The sequence below is a fragment of the Pristiophorus japonicus genome, chromosome 1, assembly GCF_044704955.1.
Source record: "Pristiophorus japonicus isolate sPriJap1 chromosome 1, sPriJap1.hap1, whole genome shotgun sequence".
NCBI lineage: Eukaryota > Metazoa > Chordata > Chondrichthyes > Pristiophoridae > Pristiophorus > Pristiophorus japonicus.
The window spans coordinates 96,341,262-96,359,465 of NC_091977.1; the positions used below are offsets into that span (position 1 = coordinate 96,341,262).

General features: G+C 46.9%; 1 protein-coding gene and 1 non-coding gene across 5 annotated transcripts in view; one reads left to right on the forward strand and one right to left on the reverse strand.

Moving 5' to 3' along the window:
• Positions 1-18,204, forward strand: part of LOC139264746 (guanine nucleotide-binding protein G(I)/G(S)/G(O) subunit gamma-7) — a 446,997-nt gene that overhangs the window by 19,991 nt on the left and 408,802 nt on the right. The window lies entirely within an intron of this gene.
• Positions 16,027-16,118, reverse strand: trnay-aua (transfer RNA tyrosine (anticodon AUA)). Its single transcript is given in 2 exon segments — positions 16,027-16,062; positions 16,082-16,118. It is a non-coding gene; the product is annotated as a tRNA-Tyr (tRNA).

Consider the following 18,204-nt stretch of genomic DNA (forward strand, 5'->3'; position numbering starts at 1 on the left):
ACCTCCTTGACCATCAGCCCTAATATCTCCTTATGTGGCTTGGTGTCAAATTTTGTTTGATAATGCTCTTATGAAGTGCCTAAGGACGTTTTACTACGTTAAAGGCGGTATATAAATACAAGTTGTTGTTACATAAGAACATAATAGGAGCAGGAGTAGGCCCTTCGGCCCCTCGAGCCTGCTCTGCCATTCAATAAAATCACGGTTAATCTTATACCTCAACTTCATTTGCCTGCATTATCCCCATATCCCTTGATACCGTTACTATTCAAAAATCTATCGATCTGTCTTAAATATACTCAACGACTGAGCCTCCACAGCCCTCCGGGGTAGAGAGTTCCAAAGATTTACCACCCTCTGAGTGAAGAAATTTCTCCTTATCTCAGTCCTAAATGGCAGACGCTTTATTCTGAGACTGTGAGTCCTGGTTCTAGACTCCCCAGACAGAGGAAACATCCTTCCTGCATCTACCCTGTTGTTGTTGTTGGTATTCTTGAGTGGCCTTACCAGAGGTCCTTAAAGCGACAGTTGAAGATATTTAAACTTTCTTTATGGCCCAGGGGAAAGAGAAAATGGTCTTCCTGGACAAAAGAATTTCAGTCTGTGCAAGGCCCACCTGTGATCGTTTCCTGTCTGCAACCCTCCCCTTCACCGGTAGCATGCAAATGAGAATCGGGCTTTAAAATGGCTCAGGCCTCACGGTGGAAACAATGGTAGTAACTTTATTAAATGAATTTATTGACCAATGTTAAACATACAAATATATAATAGTAATATAATAAATATACATATGCTGTTAAATAACCAGATCCTCAAATGAAAAAAATTGTCACAGCTATTGTTTTGTAATTAGCTTTTATGTACATAGTATTCTTTTCCTTTTGTTATTTTTCTAATTGTGGGAGCTAACTAGCCTAATCTACATCTGTTTGAAAGTTTCAACTGGCTCAATTTAGGGGTACGGTAGCATAGTTGTTATGAATAATCCGAAGACACGAGTTCAAGACCCACCAGGACAGCTAGAAATTTAAATTCAGTTGATTAAATAAATCTGGAATTTAAACCTGGTATCAGTAATCAGTAATTTTCGGCGCGGACACGATGAGCCAAACTGGCCTCCTTCCGTGCTCTAAACTTCTATGATGACCATGAAACTACCGGATTGTCAGAAAAACCCAACTCGTTCACTAATGCCATTTAGTGAATGAAATCTGCCGTCTTTGCCCAGTCTTGCCTGTATGTGACTCCAGGCCCACAGCAATGTGGTTGACACTTAACTGCCCTCTGAAATTGCCTCGCAAGCCACTCAGTTGTACCAAACCGCTACAACAAAGTCAGCACTGTGGCTGTAGCTTCACCACATGGATTGTAGCGGTTCAATAAGGTGGCTCACCACCACCTTTTCAATTGCAATTCGGGATGGGCAATAAATGTAGGCCTTGCCAGGGATGCCCATATCCCGTGAAGGAATAAAAAGAAAACTCAGCTTGGCTCAACTCAACTCACTCCAACTAATATCTCCTCCTTATGGCATTCTTTTTTATTTTATTATTTTCCTCCGTGAAACACCGTGACATGTTTTTCTATGTTAAAGACTCTATATAATTGCAATTTGTTGTCTAGTTAAGCAGCAATGGATTGAATTGACTTGGTACAATTTACAAGCTGGCTTGTTTTCTGACAATTGTCATTACCTGACTACCGTGGATTTATGTGCTAAGTTTACTTTGTATTATGTAGTATCATCTCTGTAGTACACAATAGAGACAATGGTTTCAGTAAGTAAAGTCATAGAATCATAAAAATATATGGCATAGAAGAAGGCCATTCGGCCCATCGTGTCTGCACTGTCGAAAAAGAGCTATCCAGGATAATCCCACTTTCCAGGTCTTGGTACATAGCTTTGTAGGTTACGGCACCTCAAGTGCATATCCAAGTACTTTTTAAATGCGATAACGGTTTCTGCCTCGACCACGTTTTCAGGCAGAGAGTTCCAGACCCCCAGCAGCCTCTGGGTGAAAAAAGTTCTTCTCCACTCCCCTCTAATCCTTCTACCAATTACTTTAAATCTATGCTCCCTGGTTATTGACCTCTCTGCTAAGGGAAATGGGTCCTTCCTATCCACTCTAGGTCCCTTGTAATTTTATACACCTGAATTAAGTCTCCCCTCAGCCTCCTCTGTTCCAAAGAAAACAACCTCTATCCAATCTTTCCTCCACAGCTAAAATTCTCCAGTGCTGGCAATATCCTCTCTGTACCCGCTCCATTGCAATCATATCTTTCCTGTAATGAGGTGACCAGAACTGTACACAGTACTCTATCTGTGGCATAACTAGCGTTTTATACAGTTGTAGCATAACCTCTCTGCTCTTATATTGTATGCTTCGGTTTCCTTGCCCATATTTCACCTGAAGCCATGACTTTGTGGGGTCTGGAGTCAATATTGAGAATTCCTAGGCCCTCCCGGTGGAAGAGGGCATACCCAGAGATGGTGATGGAGGAGTCTGGGATGTTGGTTGAAAGGTATGATTCTGTGAGTATGACTATGTCAAGCTGTTGCTTGACTTGTCTGTAGTACAGCTCTCCCAATTTTGGCACAAGATGTTAGTGAGGAGGACTTTGCAGGGTCAACTGGGTGTGCCTTTGTCATGTCCGAAGCTGGTGCCGAGGTCGATTTTATTCTTACTATTATCTTCCATTGTGGTTTTATGTAACTGAGTGGCTTGCTAGGCCATTTCAGAGGGCAGTTAAGAGTCAACCACATTGCTGTGGGTCTGGAGTCACATATAGGTCAGACCAGGTTAGGACGACAGATTTCCTTCCAGGAAATACTAGCTTTTTATTCCAGATTTATTTAATTAACTGAATTTAAATTCCCCAGCTGCCGTGGTAGAATTTGAACTTGCGTCTGTGGATCATTAGTCCAGGCCTCTGTATTACTAGCCCAGTAACAGAACCACTGTGCTACATGCCCTTCAAGCGTAGGCAGCGGAAAGAGCGTGCGGCAAACCAGTCCCACCCACCCCTTCCCTCAACAACTATCTGTCCCACCTGTGGCAGAGACTGTGGTTCTCCTATTGGACTGTTCAGCCACTTAAGAACTCATGTTAAGAGTGGAAGCAAGTCTTCCTCGATTCCGAGGGACTGCCTATGATGATGAGAGAGAAAGCTGCTATAGCTAGGAATATAACCATTATGACAGTTCCTCACTGATCCTACTATATACCCCTAAAATAAACTACACATAAAAAAAGTCAATAATTCACAAAAAAAATCACAAAATATCCATGAACATCTGATCGCTTTCAATCACTCCCTACAGCTTTTTCACTCTCGGGCAAAATCAGCAGCTTTGACTCCAGATAGACTTTCCTCTGCTACCAGATAACCACACTCTTGCCCAGCACCGCAAGCCCTGGTACAGCATCCTGTTGATATGAACAATGCATGCTTTTGGTGATTACTATTTATCTTCCTGCTGTCCAGGACTCGGTCCACCAATCGGTCCCCTGCTACCCTCTTCCCTCTTGCAGTTCTTTACTCAGTGCTGCCTCCAGCCAGTCATAGCTTACTCTCTCCTGTGACACTTGTCCCAGAAAGGGACCAACAAAGAGGGAAAAAAAGGGGCAAGTAACAAGCGAAACAAGACAGTAGGAGAACAGAACAGAGACCCGGAGACAAATTAACAAAAATAAAGAGAAAAGGGAGAATAACACACACAGAAAAAGAGTAAGACGGAGAAACAAAACACATATAGAGTGGGAGTAACAAAACCACATTAAGAAAACAGCAAGAAACAGAGGAAGGGGGAAAGTAACAAGGAGATAGATAGAGAGTAACTGTGACAAAAATGAAGCGCTTGTAATGATCCCTTTAATTCAGTCACAAGATATAAGGGGGTAAAAATTCACCAATGTCCGTAACGGGGTGCACCTACTGCTTTTTGCCGGTCATTACAATGGATGCGGCAACCATTGGAGCGAAATTCAGCATTTTTTGCTGAAAAAAAGGAGCGGTGTGTATTGGTGGTGGGAATCGGCTGTTCTCAGCGGTGTGGGTGTGGAGTGACTGATTGGGCTGGTGCTGAATTGCTGCTGATGAACCAGCTGCTCCCTGGCCTTACAGGGCAGGGTTTGCAGCGAGGCCCCGAACAGGGAAGCAGTTTGAATCGAGCCCATGGCGAATGCAGCAAGAGCAAGGGGGGCCAGCAGATTTACGGACGCAGAACTGGAGACCCTCATCGAGGCTGTGGAGGGAAGGAGGCGCGTTCTCTACCCCGACACAGGCAGACCGACTCACGCTGTCTTCAATAATGTCTGGAGAGAGATCGCTGTGGAGGTCTTGGGGACCTCCATTCATGACCGCACCACGACCCAATGCCCCAAAAGGCTCAACGACATAATTCACCTGATGAAAGTGAATACATGTTCCCCCAGCTCCTCACCTTCCATCTGCGAGCCTCTCCTTCACCTATTATTTACAACCTTCACTATATAGTCACTGAAGCAGCATTTGATTATTGAGGCCTGTATATGTGTGCATTCTCGCAATGGAGGCTCCCTTTCATGTCAAGAGTTACAGCTGCACGTAATGGACACACACCTGTGCACTCATTGCTGAGGCCTCATGACACTGTTACTCAGCAGGCTGTATTTCCTTTGCAGGCGAAGGTTTATCACAACTGTGTTGAGCAAAGAGGACTGGTGGTGGAGAGCCAGAGATCCAGCAGCTCACTCACCTTGAAGAAATGGTTCAGAGGCTAGTGGGCCCACATGTTGCCTTCCCTGTGGCCGCCAGTCGTGCTGATCCTGCTGGGAACAGCATCGGTAAGTGACGGCCTTCCTTTAATGCCATCTCTCCCGGAAAGTGCCAGCGCCTACCGCACGTTTGCTTATGATAATGTGCAAGTTGCAGGCTGCATGCTGCAATGACCTACATCACCCTCACGGGAGCCCTTGTGCCATTTATTATTGCAGATGAGATCCCAAATGTGAACCAAAGCCACAAAGAGACCGCTTATGCGAGTGTGAGCCAAAGCCACGACAACAGCATTGAGGGCACTGGCAGCCATAGCCATGAGGACACCCTAGAGGCCATTGGGAGCGCAAGCCACGACGATACCCTAGAGGCAACTCCATATGTTGGCGCCATGTCTGATGAGGCAGAGGAAGAGGGGGACACTGCTGGCAGCACTGCGTCACTGCTTCCTACACTCTCACACGCCAGCTCAGATACTGGGAGTACGCGGTCGGGTCAGTTAGATATGGCAGAGGGGTCTGCACTGGGTGTTGCACCGGATCCTAGCGGGCTGCAGCATGGTGAAGGGCCAAGGCAACCTTGGGTGCCATCTCTCTGGGGGGGTGAGTTCGCACGCAAGTTCTGCTGCAGAGGACTCAGACATGCCCATCGATGTTGGGGCTTATGAAAGAAGTGTGGAGGCCAATGGCAAGGGTGCCCGAGAGCCTGTCGCAAGTGGTCAGGAGCTTGGAGGAGTCTGCCTCCCGCATTGTGGAGAGCTCTTCGCACACCATGGAGCCCATCATTGCCAGTGTGCAGCCGAGGGTGGACTCCCAGAGTGACCGTGCGGATCCAGCTGTGATGACATGACTCGTGGGGGATGTGGCAGCTGCCATTACAGCACAGGCACAAGGGAATGAATGTCTGAGTGCTGCTTTGGAGAGGATGGCCCCTAGCCTGGAAGCTCAGAATGCTCTCATGCACTCTGAGCAACAGGCCACGAAGCGTATTACTGCTGTCATCTCTGGTGGCATCGAGACTGTGTCTGCTCTCGTGCAGTCTCAGCTGGATGCCACGCGAGATCTTACAGCTGCCATCGCGGCTGGGTCCACCACGGTCCATGGTTGACCTTCCGGTGTCACCCCACACCACTGACCTGTGCTCCCCCAGATTGGTGGTGATGGTGATGTGCTGCCTCCGGGGACTGGTGAAAGCTCCTCGGACCAGGGTGATGATACGATCTCTCAGGATCACAGCAGTCCTGACCCCAGACCTGTCACTCCAGCCATTGCCGACAAGCATGGAGTCGTCCGAGCCAAAGCCGACTGAACGCACCAAGGAGGGTGCTACCCAGTCTGCAGCCGGCCCTTCCAGGGCCAGAGCTAGTCGAGGGCGTCCTAGAAGGACATCTGCAGTTTCAACACCTGAAACACAGCAGCCTTCCCAAAACATTGATGCAGCCACAGGGGAGACACTGCGGGGTAGTTTCAGAATAGGCTTGCATAAGGGTATAAGGAGATGCACAAGGGTGAGAAATTATTGTGTTTTTTTTACCTTTTATTTCTTCTGTAATAAATCTTTATTTTGTGTTCTCATATCTCTGCAGGTCTCTCATTTCACTGTGGGCAATGATGTGTGAAAGACCTCATTGGGCTGGCCATAGAGATGAAAAGATGAAGGGTGAAGTGGCCATGAACTCATCAGAAACGAGCAGGGTTTTGCACTTCCCTTGCAGAGTTTGGATGGCGACGCCACCTCCTGCATCGCCGCCGACCCCGCATCCTGGTTCTTCTCCGTGCATCCTCCTCGAGCGTGTCGTGCTCCTGCGTCTCCTCCTGGTCCTCCTCCTCAGCTGGTACTGGTGGCTCGTCCTCCAATGGTTGTGCCCTTATGATTGCCAGGTTGTGAAGCATGCAACTTATCACCACGAATAGGGAGACCCGCTCAGGCGAGTGCTGCAACACTCCCCCAGAGCGATCCAGGCAACGGAACCTCTGTTTAAGGATCCTGATCCATTGCTCAATTAAGCACCTAGTGGCTGAATGAGAGTGATTGTAGGCTTGCTGCGCAGTAGTCCTGGGGTTGCGAAGGGGAGTCAGCAACCAAGTGCATAGTGGGTAGCCCTTGTCTCCAAGGAGCCAGCCGCAATCTTGGTTTGGGCTAGCAAACACGCCGGGCACACAGGTCTGGTTCAGGGTGAAAGCATCGTGGCTGCTGCCAGGATACCGGGCATGAGTTTGCGATGGTGGTCGCACACCAGCTGCACGTTGAGGGAGTGGAATCCCTTGTGGTTTGTGAACATCTCAGGATTGTTTTGTGGCGTCCTCAATGCTACATGGGTGCAGTCTATAGCACCCTGAACTCTGGGGAAGCCTACAATGCACACAAATCCGGTCTGCTGCTGCAACTGCTTCTCCCTGCTCATCGGGAAGGAAATGTAGTCGCTCCTTCTCTTATAGAGAGCATCTGTCACTTAACGGATGGAGCTATGCGCGGCGAACTGAGAAATGTATGAGATGTCTGCTGTAGCAGATTAGAAAGAGCCAGTGGCATAGAAATTGAGTGCTATGGTCACTTTGCTTGCGATGCTCTGAGCTGCCCTCAGCATTGTCTAAGGCTGGAGGTCTGGCTGCAGGAGATTGCACAGCTCCCTGATGATGTCCTTCCGGAATCGAAGTCTACGGAGACATTGGTCATTCATAAGGTCCATTAACGAAAACTGCTGCAGGTAGACCCTTACAGATAGGGCCTTCTCCCCCCACGTCTATGGTCGGGTCTTCCGATGGCAGCTGCCTCATTGCCTTCTCTCTCATGCTCTTGCTGCTCTTCGCCCTCTGCAGCCTGCTGTCGGCAAGCATCTGCCTCCTGCACATCCTGCCGCCTTTCAATTTTGCCCACTAGCCGGTGCGGGGGGTCAGCGTACCTGACCTCCCCCCCCCCCCCCCCCCCCCTCCTGACGGCAGGTCCTTCCTGGGTTGCCACCTCTGGGTTGAGGTCTGTCGCCATTTCTATGGCCTTCTCATGTTGGGCATCCATGTCTACTGCGTTCCTTGCCCGCTGCCTCTGGAGTCGTTAGAGACGGCGCCACCTTCTCCTGAGTGCCTCCCTGTTGCGCACAATGTGCAGGAGGCGTTCCGCTGCCATCCCTGAGCCCATTGCCTCCGCAAGCACAACCTCCACAATGATGCCTCTGTGTTGTACAGATTGAGGACCCTAGCCTACTAACACTCAGTACCGCTCTGAAAAGGGCAACTGACAAAATTGTGAGAAGTCCGAACAATTCTCGGCCAAAGAAATGGAGATACACGCAACATGCCATTAAAGTCCGTTGGCGGTCTTGGGTTGGCACTGTGCCAAAAAACTGTCGGGGGCACTGACAGGCGGCCAGAAGATTTTGGACATAAATTTTCCAATCAGGGTGGAACCACTGCGGTGCGCGCTCTGATGACGTCGTTAAGGACGCATCTGCAGGAGCGGGGTGGATCCTCCTACCGCAGCAAAAAGCCCCGAGGTCAATTTTGCGAACATCGGCCAGACCACCGCAAGTCGGTGGCCATTCCGCACCGCCTCGTGGCCGTCGCTTTCAGGCAGCCAGAGGCCTTATCTGGAGGCCGAATTTCGGCCCAAGGGAGTTTCAAAATCTGCTGCAGTCAAACACGTGTCCCAGACTAACTCCAAAAAAATGTATTTGTCAGCTGTCTCCTAAAGCAACATAAAGCTGAGGGAGGAACCAAGTCACATTTAAACAAATACAAACTGTATGATTTGCTCAGCAATGTGTATGATTGCACATCTTTTGAATGTAGCTGATAGTTAGTCAAATCCAGGAAGCCCGAGCAAATGTTTTCCGTGGTATCTAATTAACTGGAGCTGTTTTTTTAATTTGTTCCTGGGATGTGGGCATCACTGGAAAGGCCAGCATTTATTGCCCATTTATAATTGCCCTTGAGAAGATGGTGGTGAGCCGCCTTCATGAATCGCTGCAGTCCGTGTGGTGAAGGTACTCCCACAGTCCTGTTAGGGAAGGAGTTCCAGGATTTTGGCCCAGCGACGATGAAGGAATGGCTATATATTTCCAAGTCAGGATGGTATATGAATTGGAGGGGAACTTGGAGCTAATGGTGTTCCCTGCTGCCTTTGTCCTTGGTGGTAGAAGTTGCTGGTTTGGGAGGAGCTGTCGAAGAAGCCTTGGTGAGGTTCTGCAGTACATCTTGTAGATGGTACACAGTGCAGCCACAGTGTGCTGGTGGTGGAGGGAATGAATGTTTAAGGTGGTGGATGAGGTGCCAATCAATTGGGCTGCTTTGTCCTTGATGGTGTTGAGCTTCTTGAGTGTTGTTGGAACTGCACTCATCCAGGCAAGTGGAGAGTATTCCATCGCACTCCTGACTTGTGCCTTGTAGATGGTGGAAAGGCGATGAGACACTTGCTGCAGAATACCCAGCCTCTGACCTGCTCTTGTAGCGGTCCAGTTAAGTTTCTGGTCAATGGTGACCTGCCAGGATGTTGATGGTGGGGGATTTGGCGATGGTAATGCCGTTGAATGTCAAGAGGTAGTGGTTAGGCTCTTGTTGGAGATAGTTAGTGCCTGGCACTTGGGTGACGTGAATTTTACTTGCCACTTACCAGCCCAAGTTTGAATGTCATCCAGGTTCAACAAGATGCCTAGCTTGAGGATGAATAGGGCTCTGTGGTTGCGAACAGAGTGGTTCAACCTGAGACAGTGGCTGGGGAGGGAGATGGAACTGGAGTTTGTAACGAGGGTCAAAGTTGTTGACCTATCTTCCCAGTGTTCAACTGGAGGAAATTGCTGCTTATCCAAGACTGAATGTCGGACAAACAGTCTGACAAAAAAGGGACAGTGGAGAGATTGAGAGAGGTGGTGGAGTGGTAAAGCTGAATGTTATCAGTGTACATGAAGGTTCAGATGAAGTCACCAAGGGGTAACATGTAGTTGAGGAAGAGGAAGGACTCAAGGATAGATCCTTGGGAGGCTCCAGAATTAACAGTGGGAAGAAAAGCCATTACTGGAGATGCTCTAGCTACGATTGTATTGGTAAGAGTGGAACCAAGAGAGGGCAGTCCCACCGAGCTGGACAGTGGAGGAGAGGTATTGGAGAATGATGATGTGATCACTTGGTTATCGAGTGGTAGGTTTTTGTTCTCCATTTCATGTCATTTTTATGTTCCCATTGTAATGGTACTCCAAAATTGAACAGAAGTTACTTCTTCCTTCCTTGATAATTGCAATACTAAAGTTTAATTTTTAGCTTAGATATTCTGTATTGTGTCTAGCTACATATGGTACCAAATTTTTCTCATATTAGTTAAAGTACATGATAGTAGTGTTTAGAGTTTAAGAGAATGATGGTAATAGTGATCAGTACCAGTACTGATATTCATCAGTTGTTAACATATTTTAAATAATAGTAGCCGCATAAAATTTGAATTATTATACTTTTCTAAAGTAGTAAGGATCATTGTTGACTAACCACTACATAGGGTTTTTTCCATATTTTTCTTCCATGCTTAAGGATTGTTCCAAGGTGCCAGCGTCCTTTTGCGCCTCAGCCAAGCAGCTAATTTTGATATGTTATAGTTCGCGTTGGAACATATGAGACATTATAGCCAAGTGTCTTCATCCCACATATAGTATGGGATTTTAATCCACCACACCCTTCAGCCTTACTGCCCTGTTCCCACTGGCCAACAATTGAAATGCTCTCTACATTTTAGGCAGCTGAGATGCCCATCGGAGCCTCGTAAATTTATGCAAATTGGAGTTCTACTATGCCAATGGGACCCCAATTGCTTATTAACCCAACCTTGAGCGGAGAAGCCAGCACGAGTTTCTCACCAGATGGAGGGAATCAGCAGCTGTTGAGGACAGAGAAGCCCTCCAAGGTAAGTAGAAATCTTTCCTTTATTGGGCCCAAACTTCCACTGGTCAGCTGCTGCTTTCTATCCATCTTGGATGGGCAGCTGACCGTTGGCATGCAGATGAGGCCTGGGTGTTAAAACACACCAGGCCTGAAAGTTAGACCTGCAAGTGCATTTTGCTTCTCCCTTGCTGGCCTGAAATCCTCAAGGGGTTTAAATCAATGGCCTGGACTTTGTGGTCAGCGGTGAAGGAACAACGCTCACCATTCATTACACTTGCAGCTGCCCACAGACTTTTTGTGGGCTTTTGAGTGGCAACTTACAGTTTATAGAGCTCCATTTCAGCATGGTGCCCTCTACAGGAGATCTGTGGCATTTGTGAGTAGGGCAAGCATATGCATCTCTCTTCAACCAATCAGATTGAAGAATCTTCACTGAGACATGCAGTGTCTAAACCAGGAAGTATAAATTAGAATATTTAAGTCAAAGTAAAATCATGTATAGAAAGCAAAATAAAGTGTGAGAAAGAAAGATGGGATCAAGAGAGAGAGATAAGAGTCAAAGAAAAAGTAAAAAAAACATTTTTTGAATTTGAATTTTTTTTAAATCTCCAATAATAATTAAATTCTGAAGGAATGAGACTCCAGACTTGTAAAGTTACATTTTCAGGGCCAGAGGGGTTGTAATTAAGTCTTGTCTTTTGCTGTTAAAAATTCACTTGCACCTGAATGCACCAGCCCTAACTCTTTCAGGTATGTTTAGTGGATAACTAGTGGCTATGTACCACAACTTCACGCCCTTCATGTGTTTTAATGCCAAGTCTCTGGGGCAAGGAGCGGTGGAGCGAAGTTTCTGGAGGAACAAGGTAAATTGCTCAGCAACTTCCGGATTTCCGGATTTAACTGCACATGTGCAGACTCTGGAAGCTGCTGTCCGATTTACTCTATAAAAAATGGTGAGCACTGACAGCTGCACTGTTATTCCTACTGCAAAATCCAGGCCAATATTAACTTGCTTGTGATCACGAAAGAAAAACCTAACTGGTTTTATTTTCACCTTCCTAACCCATTGCTGCTGAGGTCAATTATAGCACACTCGTATAACCACCGCCTATGGAGATCCAATCTGGAGTCGTCATGTGGTGGATGGCGCAGATCTAGACAGGGGCAGTACCTTTCCCACTAAGCCATCATGGAGCTGTATTTTTAATTTGTTTCAAATGTTCTCATGCCCAATTTGACTTTTCAGTTTTTCATACTGCTACAGTATACAACAATTACAGCTGCAACTAAAATGAATGCAATTTTACAGGGTTTTTTCCCCAAAATACATAACATGGTCATATAATAGATCTTTGTTTAATAACTGCACATTGAAAGTAGGCATAAAGTACATAAATATCCTAAAGCTCAGCTGTTCTGTCTCATTTATTTCATAATTGGATCTTTTGTTGACTCTTTTAGTTTGCCTCATTAAGACTAGCTATTAATATTTAGTTTCACTTGAAGCTTTTTAACTTACTCAAGCTGGTAAGAACCAAGTCTCCATGGCAACTTAATTGGTGCAGTACCTTTATTTGAGTTATTTATGGAGCATAATGCTTAGATCAGTTTCAGAACCCCTTCACTTTGACACTGTTCTCCTGTTGATTAGATATTATTACAATTGCTTAAATCACAGTGCATATGTGGGTTGAAGAGCAATACTGATCAGTGATAATAACTAGTGACTGACGACTTTAGTCGCAGACATGCTAAAGCATACTTTTCCTCACACGCAACCAACTTCACACCACAGTTCCTGACTCGAGTACAGGCTGACAACCAGCTGCCAGACCTGCCTCACTTGTGCTGTTTAACTTGCCCCTTGGAAGAGTGTCCTTGGATGAGTCATACTGCACAGGAGAAAAAAATAAAGCTTCTTGGATTAAAATCACCACTAATCAGGCTGCTGGAAATAAGTAAACAACTGCTCGAGAAAATGTTTAAGCCTTGATGTGGTTAATGATTATATTTCATTTATATGCTGCCATAACAAAATTATATTGCAATCTTTTAAGAAAATGAGAATTCAATGATAAAAAAATTAAACAGACAGCATGGAAATTGGGGTAATTAATTCTCTCTCAAATCTGTTTTTTGTGTTTGACCCAGTGAGGCAAACGACCAGAGGGGCGAAATGACCGCTTTTTTTAAGGGCTGTTGCCGCCTCGGTAATGGTACGGGAAGACCTTTCCAACCGTGGACAGGCGGATGGTGTAACCCATCCGGAATTGCCCCTGGGCCCGGGGCAGCGGAAACAGGATTCTGCCGCGCCCCTTGTTTCCGTCCCGCACTCCGACCTATTGTCGGCTGTGCGCCGACCCCTTACTGACCGGTGGCGATGTCTTTTCTGCTCCGCGGCGGGTAATTGCCCCCTCCCCGGGAGCGCAGCCGCCGTCGGTCGATGCCCCCCGACAGCTTCGCGCGGCGGGAGCTGCCAGTGGCTGGGCGGCGCATCCGTCCTTAAAGGAGCGGGCGCACTGCCGTGGCCGCTATTTTATTTCATTTGTCGGCCGACTCTGCAGTCGATCCGACAATGGCGGTCGCTGGTTCGGCCGGGCCACCGACAGGCAGCCTGGCACACCCTCTTGCCATTTAATTCGAATTATCCGCCCCAAATGGGGTGGAGGGCAATTTCGGAGGAGCCATTTGTAAATGGTGAAAAATATGTTAAGTTCATGAAATTTTAAAAATAACTAGCAGATCTCCAGTGGTGTTCACAGAATCAGAAGATATGGGGCCCGATAATAACTCGAACTGGGATTAGAGCAGGGTGGGGGGAGGATTTTTGGATGGGAAACCCAGACGTATGGGGTTCCCACAGGTATTGCCAAATTTAATGGCAGGACCTGTTTAACCAACTGGATTGACAGGCTGACTGTCGAGCTGGAAGGCAGTCGGGAGCAGATGTCGGATTTGTCTGACATAATGAGAGCGCTGGAATCGGGACATCGGGGTTTGGGGGGGGGGGGGGATCAGCTGATCGCAGGGATCCCATCGCATGGTGTTTAAAAGATATGCTTGGTGTGCTGGGTGAAGCACTCCTGCTCCACCTGGCCAAAAGCAGTGCTGTAACGACACTTATCTCATGGATCCGGCCCTTCTCACCTTTTATCTGCGGGAATACCCAAGGCCTGGGATTCTCCACCTGCAGGTGTTAAAAATAAAACTTGAGTTAAAATGGAGACATGGAGGCACGCAGCCTCCTTAAAATATTCTACTGACCAAGTTGTCTCCTGAAAGCAGATTGCTTGCCTGCCCCATTAAAACCGAAAGTGGGCGGGTTGGTTTTAATTAAATTTTTAACCCACGTCTCATCGGCCACCTCCCCCACCTGCCCTTGGAGTGTGGGGGGGTGTTTAAAATTACCCCCATGGTGTTTTATAACAACAGGAGCTTTGTACTATATAAAGTATAATGTGATATACTGGCCAGGAGTATTCACTTTGGGCGCAATTGGCGATCCGGCCGTAAATTGCGCTCAAAGGTGTGCTAATTTTAGAAAGTGTTTTTTTTGCTCAGGTTTCTGCTCAAATTCATTTACATATCACTGAACGTAAAATCTTTTATGAACCAGTGTAATCGGGCAGCATTTTCGAACATAATTTTTTTTAAACGCTGCATTAAAAAATATTCCTTGATACATTTAAGAGTGGCAACCTGATGCAATTTGATTAATACAGTTAACCGACATGCCAACGCCACCCTCTCATAAATCAAGAGACAAACTCTTTAAAAAAAAAATCAAGTGCTTTCGCAAAAGAATCAGGAGTTGCTATTTTATAAACCTATATAATTTGACAGTGGGTTTATAAACTTAATTAGTGGCTTATTTCATCTTTAATAGGTCACAGCCCCACACAAACTATACTACTGCATCTGAAAATGCTTTACAAAAAACTTTTTTAAAATTCGTGCCTGTTATCACTACGTTGTTGTGTATCTCAGTTTAAGGTTACATAGAAATATAGAAATCTACAGCACAGAAGGAGGACATTTTGGCCCATTGTGTCCACGCCAGCTGACTAAGAGCCATATGGCCCTCGGTCAGCAGCCCTAAAGATTACATATAAACCTATGAACAATGGCGGAAAGGTAAAGAGCACCCGGCCCAACCAGTCTGCCTCACACAACTGCGACACCCCCTTACACTGAAACATTCTGCACTCCAGACCAACTGGAGCCATGTGATCTCCTGGGAGAGGCAAAAAACAAATAAAAACCCAGGCCAATTGGGGGAAAAATCTGGGAAAATTCCTCTCCGACCCATCCAGGCAATTGAAACTAGTCCAGGAGATCATCCTGGCCGTATTCGATTTCCTGTAGTGCTTACCATCGTATCTGCGCCAGCCAACAAAAGATTATCCAGTCTAATTCCAATTACCAGCTCTAGGTCCGTAACCCTGCAGGTTACAACACTTCAAGTGCCCATCCAAGCACCTTTTAAATGTGGTGAGGGTTTCTGCACGCGCCACCCTTCCAGGCAGTGAGTTCCAGTTTCCCACAACACTTTGCGTCAAGAAGCCTCCCCTCAAATCCCCTCTGAATCTTCCACCAACCACCTTAAAACTATGCCCCCTCGTAATTGACCCCTCCACCAAGGGAAATAGGCCCTTGCTATCCACTTTATCCAGACCCCTCAAAATGTTATACACCTCAATGAGGTCTCCTCTCAGCCTCCTCTGTGCCAATAAAAACACACCCAGCCTATCCAATCTGTCCTCACAGCTAAGATTCTCCATTCCAGGCAGCATCCTAGTAAATCTTTGCACCCTCTCCAGTGCAATCACGTCCTTCCTATAATACGGCGACCAGAACTGCATGCAGTGTACTCCAGCTTGTGGAGTACTATACAATTATTATACAATTTAAGCATAACCTCCCAGCTCTTGTATTCTATGCCTCGGCCAGTAAAGATATGCATTCCGTATGCCTTCTTAACGACCTTATCCACCTAGCCTGCTACTTTCAGGGATCTGTGGACAAGCACTCCAAGGTCCCTTTGTTCACCTACAGTTCTAAATAGCCTACTGCTTAATGTGTATATCTTTTCCTTATTAGCCCTCCCCAGTGCATTACCTCACACTTCTCCGAATTAAATTCCATTTGCCACTGCTCTGCCCACCTGACCAGTAGATTGATATCCTCCTGCAGTCCATGACTTTCCTCTTCATTATCAATCACATAGCCAATTTTAGAGTCATCTGCAAACTTTTTAATCATACTCCCTATATTCAGATCTAGATCATTGAACATAAGAATTAGGAACAGGAGTAGGCCATCTAGCCCCTCGAGCCTGCTCCGCCATTCAACAAGATCATGGCTGATCTGGCCGTGGACTCAGCTCCACTTACCATATAACATTAGCTCCTTCGAGCCAGAATTGAACCAGCGACTTAAGGATGACTTTGCTTCATATACCACTATAGTCCTCCGCTCTACCAACTGAGCTATCGAAGGGAAGCGGCATGTATACAAGTGCAGCATCTAAAATTCGGAGTTCCGGAATCCGGACCTTGGACCGCTTGATGGCAGGGTCATCCAGAATCCGTAAAATGTTCCAGAATCCGGACCTGCCGATCCTGCTGACCTCGGGGCCCCACTGCTGCCTGACCTCTGGCCTCGCCTCGCCGCCACTGCCCTTACCTCGCCTAACCCCGCGTGCCACCGATGCCCTTACCTCTGGGCCTCCTCACTGGCCCGCCCCAACACCACCTCTGCGACAGGGCCCGCCAGCCCGAACACCTCCTTGGCGGCAGGTCTCCACCCGAACTGCATGGCGGTGCTCGCCCGAACAGCTCCTCCATGGCGGGACCTGCCTGAACAGCTCCTCCATGGCAGGACCCACCCAAACAGCTCCTCCATGGCGGGGCCCGCCTGAACACTTCCTTGGCGGCGGTGCCCCGCCCGAGCAGCTCCACCTCGACGGGACCAGTGGCCCCTACAGTTCGTCGGTGGGGACCCCCCCATTCTGACGTTCCGAAATCTGGAAATACCCGAACCTAGGCTTGGGTGTTTCCTGATTCGTGACATCAGAAAGACGATCCAAAGTCCGGAAAAGCGTGGAATCTGGAACAGCCTTGGTACCGAAGGTTCCGGATTCTGGACACTGCACTTGTACCTCAAAAAGCAAGGGACCCAGTACTGAGCCCTGCAGATCCCCACTGGAAACATCCTTCCAGTCACAAAAACACCCATCAACCATTACCCTTTGTTTCCCACTTCTAAGCCAATTTTGGATCCAACTTTCCACTTTGCCCTGGATCCCATGGGCTTTTACCTTCGTGACCAGTCTGCCATGTGGGACCTCATCAAAAGCTTTGCTAAAATCCATATACTCTACATCATACCAAAGGGCAGAAAGCGCTAGTGGGAGTTGTGTACAGACCACCAGACAGTAGTCGTGAGGTTGGGGACAGCATCGAACAAGAAATTAGGGATGCGTGCAATAAAGGTACAGCAGTTATCATGGGCGACTTTAATCTACATATAGATTGGGCTAACCAAACTGGTAGCAATACGGTGGAGGAGGATTTCCTGGAGTGTATTAGGGATGGTTTTCTGGACCAATATGTCGAGGAACCAACTAGAGGGCTGGCCATCCTAGACTGGGTGATTTGTAATGAGAAAGGACTAATTAGCAATCTTGTTGTGTGAGGCCCCTTGGGGAAGAGTGACCATAATATGGTAGAATTCTTTATTAAGATGGAGAGTGACACAGTTAATTCAGAGACTAGGGTTCTGAACTTAAGGAAAGGTAACTTTGATGGTATGAGATGTGAATTGGTTAGAATAGACTAGCAAATGATACTTAAAGGGTTGACGGTGGATAGGCAATGGCAAACATTTAAAGGTCAACAATTATACATCCCTGTCTGGAGTAAAAATAAAACGGGGAAGGTGGCTCAACCATGGCTAACAAGGGAAATTAAGGATAGTATTAAATCCAAGGAAGAGGCATATAAATTGGCCAGAAAAAGCAGCAAACCTGAGGACTGGAAATTTAGAATTTAGCAGAGGAGGACAAAGGGTTTAATTAGGAAGGGGAAAATAGAGTATGAGAGGAACATAAAAACTGACTGCAAAAGCTTCATAAGATATATGAAGAGAAAAAGATTAGTGAAGATTAAACACAGGTCCCTTGCAGTCAGATTCAGGTGAATTTATAATGGGGAACAAAGAAATGGCAGACCAGTTGAACAAATACTTTGGTTCTATCTTCACGAAGGAAGACACAAATAACCTTCTGAAAGAGGACCGAGGGTCTAGTGAGAAGCAGGAACTGAAGGATATCCTTATTAGGCGGGAAATTGTGTTAGGGAAATTGATGGGATTGAAGGCCGATAAATCTCAGGGGCCTGATAGTCTGCATTCCAGAGTACTTAGGGAAGTGGCCCTAGAAATAGTGGATGCATTGGTGATCATTTACCAACAGTCTATCGACTGGATCAGTTCCTATGGACTGGAGGGTAGCTAATATAACATCACTTTTTAAAAAAGGAGGGAGAGAGAAAACAGGTAATTATAGACTGGTTAGCCTGACATC